This window comes from Chenopodium album, chromosome 10 (genome assembly GCF_948465745.1).
Source record: "Chenopodium album chromosome 10, dcCheAlbu1.1, whole genome shotgun sequence".
Lineage (NCBI taxonomy): Eukaryota > Viridiplantae > Streptophyta > Magnoliopsida > Caryophyllales > Amaranthaceae > Chenopodium > Chenopodium album.
The window spans coordinates 38,027,964-38,040,303 of record NC_137843.1 but is presented as its reverse complement, the minus strand read 5'-3'; the positions used below and the strand labels follow the sequence as shown (position 1 = coordinate 38,040,303).

The window sequence follows — 12,340 nt, the reverse complement described above, 5'->3', positions numbered from 1 at the left end:
AATTAACTCTTTTTTCTGTTTTCAAAAATGAACTCTATTTATGAAAATATCCAGTCCAATTTAGTTTGGTCTATGAAAAGGGTCCAATAATAATGTAGTTTAATTGGGCTCAAAAAGAGCTTTCCAACGATATATTATAAGCCTAATTCCGATGAATAATGAGGAAGTTATGGTCAAAATACTAAATTGGGCCTGACATGGTTTTATGGCCCAATGATCTAGTGGAGGGTCCATTAATTAATATTCCTAAATTTATTAGGATTGATTTTGATCTTCTAGAATAATCTAGGAGGTTGTTTTGAGTTCTAATGGGATTAAGAATAATAATTATATCTTTTATGAAAATAAGAATTCTAATTGGATTAAAACAAATGTGTTTTAAAAAGATTAAATCTGGTTTTTAAAGATAAGTACGGACGTTGTTAATCGAATTTAATTAGATTAAGGATTCTGTACAAGTTTTTAGAAAATGCGTGAATCAGCGCGAAACGACAAAACTGGTGCTGAACGACAACCCTGTCGCACAGCGACAGGTCTGTCGCATAGCGCTGGACTGTGTCGTTCTGCGACAGAGGCAGTTTTACTCCTAATAGGATTCGGTCTTTTTCTAATCGTTTTCGGGCTATTTTCTCTATAAATTGGGTCGATATTCTCTGTTTTTAAATCATCAACAATCATCTAATTCTATTCTCTTTTCTCTCAAGCTAGAAGCTTATTCTTTCTCCCTTTTTCTGAGCCTTCCCTTTTCATAAAAATACCGCATTCACGAGTCTTAGACACACCTAGCCAAGCTCGAAGTTTCCTTCACCCTAGACGTGAAAGGTTGATAGTTTATGAGGGTTTGGTCCCAAATCCTTATTTTACTTATTTAATTTAATTGTTCGATTTAATATTTTCCTTGAAGTTATTGACGTGTGTATTTTGTTATTAGAAAGAGATACGAGCCATTAAAGTAAGTAATTGACTTACTTTCTATTCTTTAAAAAGCATGCTTATATTATATTAATTCCTGGTATCATGTTAGGATGTCTTTATGATTCTTAGTATGATGTTCAGGGTAATAACTGATATTTCTAATATCATGTATGTTTTTAGTATCATGCTTAGGTTGCTTCCTATTTCTTCTATCATGTTAATATCATGTTAGGGTTGAAGCTTTGATTTTTAATGTTTAGTGACATGCTAGGATTTGTTATTAATCTTGTTAGTATCATGCCTAGGATCTTGCTATTATTATTATGGTTTGATGAGATTGGGAATATTATTATTATGATGATGATGATTGTTGTTATTATGTTGCTTAATATTATATTATTATTATTGCTTGATCACGGCCTCTCTTGCAGGTTTAAAGGGAATTTGTATTTGTAATCACCCTTAATAAGATAATTAATAATCTTGTTTAGGCTAATATGATTTTAATTCAAGTGATCGCCAATAATAGATTTGTTTGTGCATTAATATTCAACCAACATAGATTAAACAGGTTTAGGATTAATATATTGATTGTATATTAGTCAGAAAGCGCACATGAATATGAGAAGAATAAAGTAGAGGCCTATTTTTAGGGCAGGTTCAATCTCTTTTAGGTTGTATTTGTACCTTCATCCCCGAATATCCAGTCATGGTTCCAGACCACTATGGAGTTAGTGATCTCATGGATCGTGAAGGGGTGTAACCTTCACCCTGTGAACGGTTTACAAGTTCCTAAAACTTGTTGGCGACTCTTTTGCTCAGCTTCCTTCCCTTTGGACGCCACCATACTTAAGTGTATGATCACAATAGGGCTCAAGTGTGGGATTCTTGAAATAATCCCTACACATCCCTTCCTATAAAGTTCTTAAAGATTTGCACAAATGACTATTGTTTCACTAAATAAAATGTCGAAGCTAAGAAAGGGTGCCATATTCAGTTATGGATAGAAATAACTTCTAAACGTCTTTTCAATTATATGTCTAAAACTCTTAGCCTCAGTGGGAGCTCACTGGCTCGGTGGGAGCTAAGTGACTCAGTAGGAGCTCACCGGCTTAGCAAGAGCTAGGTAGCTCAGTGGAGCTTAATGGCTTAATAAAGGCTAAGATAGCTCAAGTGAGAGCTAACTGTTTGTTTCACAACGAACTTTTACCCAAAGACAATATACATGTCTCTTTGTAAGCACTCAAGTGAGACTACGGGCATTACCTCCACAACCTAATTGAGAACATAATGTTTGTTGCTCTAAGTGGTGTCTTTCTAAAAAGTAACACATTTCCAAAACGACAAGTGGGAGGAAAATGAACTCGATGACCATCGAGCTTAGCAACAAACTAGAACTGAGAATCTCGAAAGACTCAAAAGGGCTTCATGAGAATGATTGATCAAGAATACTCAAAAGGACTTTAAAAGTGCCTTAAAAGAGAATTCATTAGTCACAAAACATCAGAAATGATGGAGTAAGATCAACATAATCAAAGGGCTTTGAAAGCGCCTTGAAACTCAGTGTTTGATGTAATTACCCCGTATTGGTATAGAATTCACCAATGGCTTGGATTGAATCCTATAAGTTTCTATTAAGTTAGAAGTAAACCTAAGACTTAAAAACATACTATTTACTATTAGATAGTAAGGGAATAATGTCTTGTAAGATAGCTATGACAAATCCAAATTCCGAATAATGGTTAAAGGCCATAAAATCCGAAATAGACTCCATGTTTGAAAATCATGTTTAAAACTTGATTAATTTGCATGAAGGGTGAAAGACCCATCAATCGCAAATAAGTTTTCAAGGAGAAAACTAACAAATGTGGAAATGTATATACATACATAGCTAGATTGGTTGAAAATGATATAATTAAATCCACGGAGTTGATTTTAATAAAAACCTATTCACCAATTGGAATGCTCAAGTCTTTTCCTGATTATTCTAGCAAAATTGCACATATGAAATATGGCAAAATAGATACCAAAACCGCCTTTCTAAAATAGGATTTTGGAAGTGACTATGAAAATAGTTTAAGGGTTTTGAAAATCTAAATAATGCTAGATTTGAAAGCAAGCTCAAGAAATCCATTATGGGATTGAAGGTAGCATTTCATAAAGGAATTGGAATGTGTTTTCTCATAAAGTTAATAAAAGGATTGATTTATGGAGAAACATAGAAATTCTTATGGATAAGAAGTTTAGTGGGAGCAAGAGTCAATCTTGTAAGTTCCAACAAGAAGTTTACGAACTCTGTTGTAAATTAACTATCAAATGCCAAATGCTTAAATTTTGAAAGTATTTTCGACAATGGACCAAGCTAATGGCGACACTTAGTACATATTGGGAATTAAGATATATTGTATAGACTTAATAAAATTTTTGAACGAGTAAAGGAATTTACCGTGTTAAACATGAATTGAAAGACTTTGAAAGGCTTTCGACCCGTACTTATAAAACTAAGTAACTGTTTGAACTAAGTATGAGCTAGGCTAAATACTAAGTCAAACAAGAAAGACTCTAGTAGAGACTTTCAACCGTATCATATAGCAAACAGGTTAGCAAGACTCGGTGAAACTGGATGAGCTAAAAGGTCACATGAATGGAATAAAATTGAGAATAATTCTGCAATTGAAACCATCGTGTATGCTATAGAGTCGTCACACAATTTACATGTTTAGAGCATGAGAAGAATAAAGTACCAATGAAAATAAATCTAAGTCATGGACCGTTAGATTATGATCAAGAACATCCAAAGTACTTGGATAAGTAAAAGGATAGGTTCTTGACGCATGAAAAAAATGTAATTTGAGAATTAATGTTGCAAGCACATCCTTAGGAAGGATCAAGATCCTTAACAAGGAAGCCATTTATAAGCACGAGTTAATGTGTCGTGACTTGAGAATGGTAACGTGGACGTGCATCGATGTGTAATGTGCGGGAATTTAAGGTAAATTTCCATGATCACAAGTGACTAGGGTATCCCAAATCACTGTGACCTGTTTGGAATAAAATCCAAGCAAAGCACCATTAGTAAGTCTATTGAAATATATGTTAAGAATATTGTTGTTGCCTTAAAGGCAATAATAAAGTTATTCAATGGAAAGTTCGTTGTTGAACGTTAATGATTGTAGGTTGTCAAGTTGAAGATCTCATATCATGAAAATGAGTGGGAGCCATCACTTAGACAATAAATCCTAAATCACATATAATCCATGACACTCTCAAATTTTATCATCTTATTATGAAAGTGATCAATAATGAAGATGCTAAGATTTGCAAAGTAATTATAACTAAACCTATCCAATAAGTGAACGACAACATTCACAATTGCACGAAAGAGATCAAGCATATTAAATATGGGTATGATTTCTATAAATGTTTTATAAAGAGTATTACTCTTAAAACATTTGGAAAAACCATTTATCATTAGATGAAACATTGAAAGGTTTCATAGTGGAATAAAAATTGTTACTAATTATTCCACAAAACTATTTAATTGTGGTTTAGAATCAAATTATGAGTCCATTCGATTTTGAGAATATTCAAAATAGGGTATCAAGACCTGTCTTGGATAAAGAAACACCTATTAAGTGAACATTGGATATTGTAATCGAAAATTATCCTTAATCGAGGTCATTTAAAAGATGGACGATTAATGACCACTTGAGATTAGTGTGTAGTTTGATTTATAGCTCTCGATTAATGACCAATTGAGGTCACAAGGCTGGGAATGTCCCCCTACTAACAATAAGGAACATGTCTTTGTTATTTACAAGGCCTCTCGAAGAGCGAGACTGTGAAATGCATGGCCGTGCTCAGATGCATTTCAAGAAATCATCTGCTTATTGACAGTCAAAATCGAATTTTGAGAAACACTTCTGGACGTAATAAGGATGACGAATAATCTTACCTTATAGTTCATGAAGAGACATTAAGTGACATAGGAAATAGGCTATACACAAAAACCGCACTTGTCCGGAAGGACAAGTGGGAGATTGATAGGAATGGTGTCCTTCGAACAAGTGTATTATACTGATAGAGGGTTCGGAATTATTAGAAAGCTAATTATTCAGTGAGGTCAAGTGATCGGAATGCCTAGTTGGAGGTCGCTTCCGATCAGTGATATTAATGTATAATTAATATTACAGCATAATCTTGAGTGAACCCTTTACGTTACACACAAGCAACTAATGATCTGATACGACGAATTAATCCGAAGGAATTAATGAGTCGCTCGAGTATTATGAACATAGACGTCAGATATCGAGCTAGGAGCGTCGAGACCGAGCATCGCAAGTCGAGTCGAATTAATAAATAGACGAGACGTAAAATAATCAAACGACACAACGTATTAGGCTAACACGCACTGTCACAAGCACCAAGTAGCTAGCTAGGGCTTACGTACTTGCAAGGGAAGTTGCGGGCTGCAAGCAAGGCATACTGGCCAGCCTGCGTCGGCAGCCAAGCAGCGCATAGCAACCGCACGGGCTTGCGGTGTGTGCTGGCTGGCAAAGGCCCAGCAGCGTACAAAGTAGCCTTATGGGCTTGCGATGTGATGAGTGGCATTTATGCCACTCTTTTATCCTTTTTCTTTAAGGATTCTCCCCTCATTTGCACTTGTTTGGCCCTTTTTCTAAGCATTTTTACTTAGTTTTGCTTCCTCCTTTCTTTTCTCCTCTATCTTCCCTTTTCTTAGTCTTCTCGCTTTGTTTTTATTGTGATTTCCATGCTTATGCTTTGTAGGAACCATCGGGATTTTCAAGAGGAGGAAGCGAAGCTCAAGGGAAGCTGAAGGAAGCATGATTCAGAAGAGCTTCGGCCGAACGTCGAGGCAAGGACAAGATGTAATTTGGCAATTTTGCAGGAGTGGTCGAACCACAGAAGTTCGACCAGACCAGGATCAGGGAGGTTCGACCAAACCTACCCATGGTTTGGCCGAACCTACCCTGTAGTCCGGCCGAACCTTCCCTTTGTTCGGTCGGACCTCTCCTTTTTTCAGCTGGCTCTGTACGGACTATATAAGTCCCATCTTAGAACGTTTTGGGGGGATTTTTTTTCGAATTAACTTAGTACTAACTCCATAGAACATTAGCCTAATTTAGAGAGAGAAAAATAGATTGTTATTCAAGCTTCCTTTATTGTATTCAACTTTGCTCAAGTTTTAATCTTTCTTCAATCAAGCAAGGATCCAAGTTTTAATCTTTCATTAATCCCTTCTTTAGTAATCTCTTCTCCTTTCCTTTAATATTATTTATTTGTTTTATTGTTACTTATTTTTGTCAATCTTATTAGTTTATCTAAATATTATTGATTTCATTGATTTCTATCATGTTTTGTTTTGAGTTTCTTGAGTTTATTGCTAGTTTTGATATTATGTTTAATCTCCCTTCTCTAGGCTAAACTTTTAGCTAGGGGAAGGGGGTGGAAGATATGATTTGATATTGGATGAATGATGATGGTTGGATTGAACTTATGCCATATATTGATGAAAGACATGATTTTTATTAGCTTGGGATTATTGTTGCACTCTATTTGATGTTTTCTAGTTTAAATGCATGAAAGTGATTTGAACTAGATTAGGATCACCTCTATTTTAATGATTGCATGAGAATGAGTTATTAAAGTGGAGTTTTTATGGATTGTGCTTCTTTATTCTCTTTATTTGATTGTAACTAATAGGATGCATGAGAATGATCCTTATTAGTGTAGACCTCTTTCATTGATTTGCCTAGACTATTGCATGAGAATGAATTGTTTAGGTAGAACCTTGTGTTCTTTGGCATATGTTTCCTGATAATCACCACTATTCTCCTCTTTCTAATCATATTGGACACCCCCGTAACCCTAGCGTCATTTTCTATTGATTTTAATCATCATTTTCTTGCTTACTTGTAGTTTTAGTGTTCTACTCAACAAAACCAACAAAAACAATCCCCTTTTCACTCTTGCATTAGTGATATTTGATGTTGAATTAGCGTGCTTCCCTAGTGGTTCGACCCTTTACTTGCCACTAACTAGTTTAGTGTAGGTTTAGGTATTATAAATGATTAATTTGGTTAGGGTGGTAGCATAACGACCTATTTGACTTGTGATCAAATTTTGGCGCCGTTGCCGGGGAATCGGCTTGTTTAGTGAATATTATTGCTTTTGTTTGAGTCATTTTGCTTTATTTTCTTTTTGTTTTTTTATTTTATCATCCTTGTCATTGCTAATTGTTTGCTTAGCTTTTGTGAATGCTTAGGAGGTCTCAAGGAGCACCCTCACATCAAATTGACCACGAAATCAAACGAACCTTTAGACAAGTCCGTAGGCTTTATCAAGACGAGGGAAGAGGTTTTGGTGATATAGTTGATAGTGAGAGTGATACTTACTCTTCAAGTTCACCACGCGAATCAATGGCGGGACAAGAGAATGATGTTTTGTTTCGTGAGTTCGGAAATCCGGAGGATTATGAGCTCACGGGAGGGATTTTGCTACCCGTCACGGAAACCAACTTCTCAATCCATCCACAATATACTCGAATGGTCCAATCGGAGCAATTTTCCGAAAGTGCAAGTGAGGACCCTATTGAACATTTGGACCGATTCCTTAAATTGTGCGCAATGATGCAAACCAATGAAGTGAGTCAAGAATACATTCGTATGCACCTTTTCCGGCAATCTCTCACCGGACGAGCAAAGAAATGGCTAAAGCAAGTAAAGCCTAACACTCTCACAACATGGAGGGAGGTTGTCAAGGCGTTCTTGAAGCGTTTTATCTCCGAAGAGAAGACCGCCAAAATGAGAAGGAAAATTGCATCATTTGAGCAAGAGGCCGTGAAAGTCTTGGTGAAGCATGGGAGAGATTCAAAGAGTAGGTGCAAGCATGTCCCCACCATGAGTACAATCAAGGGTTGCTCATGCGGTTTTTCTACGATGGATTGGAGCCCATGTCAAGAGCCAATTTGGATGTGGGGGCGGGTGGTCAATTAATCAAGATCCCTCAAAATCAAGTTGAAGCCACAATAGAAGAGGTAGCAAAGAATTACTCTTGGGGGGGGGGGCGAAGAAGAAACGCTCCAAAGAGAGGTGGTATTTACAAATTGGAGAAAGTTGATTAATTACAACATCAAATTGATCAACTAACAAAAGGGCTTTCCAAGTTGAACACGAGTGTGAATGCAAGTTCAAGTGGTGGAGCAAGCTCTTCTCAAGTTAACTCTTTCTCTTGTCAAAGTTGTGGAGGAACGAACCATGATACATCCTATTGTGGAGGTTTAAGCCCCGAACATGTAGCAGCATACAACACAAGGCAAGAGGGATTTAGAGGAAGCAGCGGTGGAGTAGCTAGGAGACAACCACCACCCAGGTTTGTACCTCAACCTCAACAATGGAACCAACAAGCTCAACCTTCCTATAACTCCAACCCTCAATATCAAAATCCACCTCCATCTCAACCCCAAAACCCAAGAGGAAGCTATCCAAGGAACAACCAATACAACAATCAAACCCAAGCACCTCAAAGAAATCATCAAGAACAAGCACCTCAAGCGGAGCTAACTCAAACTCAACTCCTCCAAGCCATGCATGCGCAAATGCAATCTTTTGGGCAACAAATGCAAGAGATAAGAGCTCACAACAAGATGGTTGACTCACAAGTAGCTCAATTGGCCGAGAGAACTCCTTTTAATTCACCATCCACTCAACCCGGACAACCACAACCTAACCCATCTCACAATCCAAAACCCGATACATGCAAGGCGGTCACATTGAGGTCGGGAAGTTCCTATGAAGGACCAAATAAAGGGGATAGTGAGGAAAAGAAGGGAGGAGAGGAGAGTGTGAATAAAAACAAGGGAGGTGAGAAAGAAAAAGGTGATGAGATAGAAGGAGGTTCGGAGAAGAAGAAGCTTGACAATGAGAAGACAACTTCAATTCCTAGTGAGGCTAGGAATCTTGATGGACCGGTTCCTTTTCCCGGTCGGCTTGCGGAGAGGAAGTTGAATGAAAAGTTCACAAAATTTCTTAGTGTCATGAAGAATTTGCATATCAACCTCCCTTTTCTTGAAGTTGTGACACAAATTCCATCTTACTCCAAGTTCCTCAAGGATATTCTCACCAACAAGAGGAAGCTCAATGATGAGCTTATCACCCTTCCACATCAAGTGAGTGCTCTTGTCCAACATAAGATGCCCAAGAAGGAAAAAGACGCGGGAAGTTTCACTTTGCCAGTGAAAATTGGGAACATGGAAGCTAGGGGCGCCTTAGCCGATCTTGGAGCAAGTGTTAGTTTAATCCCTCTATCCATTGCTCAAAAACTCAATATAGAGATGATCCCTACAAGGAAGACAATTCAATTGGCCAATCGATTGGTGAAATTACCTTGTGGAGAGCTTGAGGATGTTCCAATTTAAGTGGGACACATCTACGTGCCTTGTTACTTCGTAGTGATGTATATGGAGGAGGATGTTAACACTCCTTTGATTTTGGGACGTGAAGCTCTTAAAACTTTGGGGGCGGTCATCAATTGCAAGAACAACACCATCACTTGTGAAGTGGCCGATGAAAAGATTGTCTTTGAATTTTCTAAGTTGCTCAAAACCCCCATGGTTGAAAAATGTTATAGAGTTGATGTTGTGAATGAAGAGCTAAATCGCTTGGGGAGGGTCGTGATGAGGCCTCAAGATCCAATGATAGAAGCCCTTACATGCAAAGAAGAGTTCCACTCTCAAGAGGCTAAAGAATTTGTCATGGCAATGGAGGAATCCTCAAAGGAGGAAGTTGAATAACAAGTTGAGACCGAGCTTGAGTCCAAGGAGGAGAAATTGGAGGAGAGTTCTAAGCCTCCTCCCAAGGTAGAACTCAAGCCCCTTCCCCCTTCTTTGAAATATGCTTTTCTTGATAAGGAGGGAAAATACCCTATTATTGTCAATGCTACCCTAGATGGTCTTAATTTGGAAAAACTTCTTGATGTTTTAAGAAAATATAGGGATGTGATAGGGTATAGCATTGATGATATCAAAGGTATTATCCCTTCTTTGTGCATGCATCGTATTCATCTTGAAGATGATCATTCCACCTCCATTGAACCTCAAAGAAGGTTGAACCCCAACCTTCAAGAGGTTGTGAAGAAAGAAATTTTGAAACTACGTGAGGCGGGCATCATCTATGCTATCACCGATAGCAAATGGGTTAGCCCAGTTCATGTAGTTCCAAAGAAGGGTGGGATGACCATAATCAAGGATGAAAAGGGAGACGAAATCTCCACCCATACGGTGACCGGGTGGAGAATGTGCATTGATTATAGGAGATTGAACAAAAACACCAAGAAAGATCATTTTCCTTTCCCTTTCATGGACCAAATGCTTGAAAGGCTTTCTAACCATGCTTTCTTTTGTTTCTTGGATGGGTATTCCGGATTTTTCCAAATCCCTATCCATCCAAGTGATCAAGAGAAAACTACTTTCACATGTCCATATGGGACATTTGCATACCAAAGAATGCCATTCGGATTATGCAATGCTCCCTCTACTTTTCAAAGATGCATGACTTCCATTTTCTCTGAGATGCTTGAGAAAGAAATTGAGGTTTTCATGGATGATTTTAGTGTTGGTGGCTCGTCTTTTGACACTTGTCTTTTTAACCTTGAAAAAGTTTTGAAAAGGTGTCAAGAGACGAGTTTGGTTTTAAAATGGGAAATGTGCCATTTTATGGTCGAGGAGGGCATTGTCCTCGGCCATAAGGTTTCAAAAAATGGCATTGAGGTTGATCCGGCCAAGGTTTCGGTGATTGAAAAGTTGCCCCCTCCTACTTCCATCACGGGGGTACGGGCTTTTCTTGGGCATGCCGGTTTTTACCGGAGGTTTATCAAAGATTTTTCTTCAATCGCCAAACCTTTGACCGAATTGCTCAAAAAAGAGGTTGTTTTTTACTTCAATGAGGCTTGCCTTGAGGCGTTTCGTAAGCTCAAGGAAGCTCTCATTTCTTCTCCCGTTGTGCAAGCTCCGGATTGGAGCTTGCCTTTTGAGCTAATGTGCGATGCTAGTGACTTTGCAGTAGGTGCCGTTCTTGGTCAAAAGAAACAAGGAAAATCATGTGTCATCTACTACGCAAGTAGGACTCTAGATAAGGCTCAAAGGAATTACACAACAACGGAGAAAGAGATGTTAGCGGTAGTGTTTGCATTCGATAAGTTTCGATCCTATCTTATATGCTCAAAAGTTATTGTGTACACGGATCACATTGCGGTGCGGTATCTTATGACCAAGAAAGAAGCAAAGCCTCGCTTGATCCGTTGGGTTCTCTCTCTCCAAGACTTTCACATGGAAATGAGGGACAAGAAGGGAGCGGAGAACTATGTAGAGGATCATTTGTCTAGGCTACCATTTGAGAACAAGGAGGATGTACCGATTAATGATGAGATAGGATTCGAGGCTCTCATGGCTTTGGTGTCAACTTCTACCCCTTGGTACGCGGATATAGCCAACTATCTTGCGTGTGGAGTCGTTCCCTCGGAGTACTCTTCTCAACAAAAGAAGAAGTTTTTCAAGGAATTAAGAAGGTACTTTTGGAATGACCCATACCTATTCAAGCAATGTGGAGATGGCCTTTATCGGAAGTGTGTTCCAGATCATGAAATTCAAGGTGTTCTGGAGCATTGCCACTCACTACCATGTGGAGGACATGGTGGTGTTGACAAAACAGTGGAAAAAATCTCTCAATCCTTATTGTGGTGGCCGACAATGCATAGAGACGCCCACCAATTCGTTGCGCAATGTGATAGATGTCAAAGGAGCGGAGGCATTACCAAGAGGGACGAAATGCCCCAACAAAGTGTTTTAGAAGTTGAACCCTTCGATGTTTGGGGGGTGGATTTTATGGGGCCTTTCGTTTCTTCTTGTGGGAATCTATATATCTTGGTAGCGGTCGATTATGTGACAAAATGGATTGAAGCCATACCCTCACCTACCAATGATCACAAGGTTGTGCTTAAGCTCCTAAAGAAGATAATTTTTCCTAGGTTTGGAGTTCCGAGGGTGCTAATTAGTGATGGAGGCTCCCATTTCGCCAAAAAGCAATTTGAAGCTCTTCTCAAGAGGTATGGCGTTCATCACAAGGTTGGATTACCTTACCACCCTCAAACTCAAGGACAAGTGGAGGTCTCGAATCGTGAAATCAAAAATCTTCTTGAAAGGATGGTGAACAAATCAAGGAAAGATTGGTCTCTCAAACTTGATGACACACTATGGGCTCTTAGGACGGCGTATAAGACTCCAATCGGCACGACCCCCTATAGGTTGGTCTATGGAAAGGCTTGTCACTTGCCGGTTGAGTTAGAATACAAGGTTTGGTGGGCTATCAAAGAGCTCAATATGGATTTATCGTTGGCCAGTGAGAAGAGA

At 38.6% G+C, this 12,340-nt stretch overlaps 1 protein-coding gene and 1 non-coding gene across 2 annotated transcripts in view; both read right to left on the bottom strand.

Moving 5' to 3' along the window:
- The window catches only part of LOC145565184 (zinc finger BED domain-containing protein RICESLEEPER 1-like), a 50,796-nt gene that overhangs the window by 14,301 nt on the left and 24,155 nt on the right, over window positions 1–12,340 (bottom strand). The gene's annotated exons all lie outside the window — the stretch shown is intronic.
- Window positions 7,737–7,841, bottom strand: LOC145565825 (small nucleolar RNA R71). The gene has a single exon (XR_014095197.1). It is a non-coding gene; the product is annotated as a small nucleolar RNA R71 (small nucleolar RNA).